Source organism: Hippocampus bargibanti, unplaced genomic scaffold (assembly GCF_051943395.1).
Source record: "Hippocampus bargibanti isolate YZ-2025 unplaced genomic scaffold, ASM5194339v1 Contig00132, whole genome shotgun sequence".
NCBI classification, from domain to species: Eukaryota; Metazoa; Chordata; class Actinopteri; order Syngnathiformes; family Syngnathidae; genus Hippocampus; species Hippocampus bargibanti.
This window is the reverse complement of record NW_028297080.1, coordinates 85,267-87,139: the sequence shown is the minus strand read 5'-3', so window position 1 is coordinate 87,139 and position 1,873 is coordinate 85,267. Positions and strand designations below refer to the sequence as shown.

The 1,873-nt window shown below is 41.2% G+C and overlaps 1 pseudogene; it reads left to right on the top strand.

The window, feature by feature from the left end:
* The first annotated feature begins 921 nt into the window (after nucleotides 1–921).
* On the top strand, nucleotides 922–1,040 carry LOC148881207 (5S ribosomal RNA; annotated as a pseudogene).
* Nucleotides 1,041–1,873: the final 833 nt, after the last annotated feature.

Here is a 1,873-nt window from a genome sequence, read left to right as displayed (position 1 = left end):
AAAGGTAACCCCAAAAAGTAACCCTAACCCTGACAAGTAACCCTAATCCTAACAAGTAACCCTAACCCTAACAAGTAACCCTCACCCTAACAAGTGACCCTAACCCTACGAAATAATCCTAACAAGTAAACCCAGAAAGTAACCCTAACCCTAACAAGTAAACCCAGAAAGTAACCCTAGCCTAATAAGTAACCCTAACAAGTAAACACAGAAAATAACCTTAACCCTGACAAGTAACCCTAACCCTAACAAATAAACACAGAAAGTAACCTTAACCCTGACAAGTAACCCTACACCTAACAAGTAACCTGAAAAGTAATCCCAGAAAGTAACCATAGCCTTAACAAGTAACCCTAAAAAGTAACCCGGAAAGTAACCTTAACCCTAACAAGTAACCCTAACAAGTAAACCCAGAAAGTAAACTTAACCCTGACAAGTAACCCTAAGCCTAACAAGTAACCCTAAAAGGTAACCCCAAAAAGTAACCCAAACCCTGAAAAGTAACCCTAATCCTAACAAGTAACCCTAACCCTAACAAGTGACCCTAACCCTAAGAAATAATCCTAACAAGTAAACCCAGATAGTAACCCTAACCCTAACAAGTAACCCGAACAAGTAAACCCAGAAAGTAACCTTAACCCTAACAAGCAACCCTAACCCTAACAAGTAATCCTAAAACTAATCCCAGAAAGTAACCTTAACCCTAACAAGTAACCCTAAAAAGTAACCCCAGAAAGTAACCCTAGCCCTAACAAGTAACCCTAACAAGTAAACCCAGAAAGTAACCTTAACCCTAACCATCGATTTAAGCCTGTATTTGGAAAACCAAATAACCATCATCCGACAAGAACGAACACCATGAGCAAAGAAAGACGCTCTCCCTGCAACACTATAAAGAGGGATTTTCTGGCACATTCCCTCGCTTATGGTCATACTTCCCTGAGAATGCCCGATCTTGTCCGATCATGGAAGCTAAGCAGGGTTGGGCCTGGTTAGTACTTGGATGGGAGACCGCCTGGGAATGCCAGGTGCTGCAAGCTTTTTTTTTTGCAGCCACCCCAAACACTGTGGGCCGAGAAATGGTGTCTCCCGTTCGCGATTCGATTTCACTTTTCATTTCACGATCACCCCCGACGCGATTTTAAACGGCTTCCCACACGTTGATTTTACTCTTGAGTCGCTGCGTGTAACGATATGTCTTTCCGGCAGAGGGAGCTGTCCGCATGCGGGACCGTCTTGACAGTACTCGTACGCGAAGCAGAACTGGGCTTCTGCGTGCTGGACAGCTTCTTTTACTCCCCTTTCAAACCATCTACAGTAAAGTCTCATTGTATCGATATTCAAGGGAGTCCGAAAAAAAAATATCGATATAACCGGGATTATCGATATATCCGACTCTGTTTGCATGTAATTTTCTCCGTGCGTGCATAGAAATAGTATCGATATAACCGGGACTATCGATATATCCGATATCGATATAACGAGACTTTACTGTATTTTCCTTTCGCTACAATTTTAACCTCATTGTCGTCAAATGAGCGGTAGATAGCTTTGAAGTGCATATGTACTGCAGATTGAGGCCCAGTAGTATTATCCCAGCGGTGTTGATAAAGTATTTGTTTTGATAATTTGTTTAGTCCCCCAATGTTTTGCTCTTTATAATTTTCATCTTTCCAATGTATTGAATAAACTACATTACTTTGTTTTTCATTTGACAGCCTATCTTTTGGATGCATTCATTTTTGCCTTCAAGTGTTTATCGGTTTGAAATAAGTAGGAATTTTGTGTTGCCAAAGGACTCTGTAGTTTTTCAGAAAGCCCTGCAATGTAAGGTAATGCTACTCCTCTCCTTTTAGTATCTTCAGAATGTTGG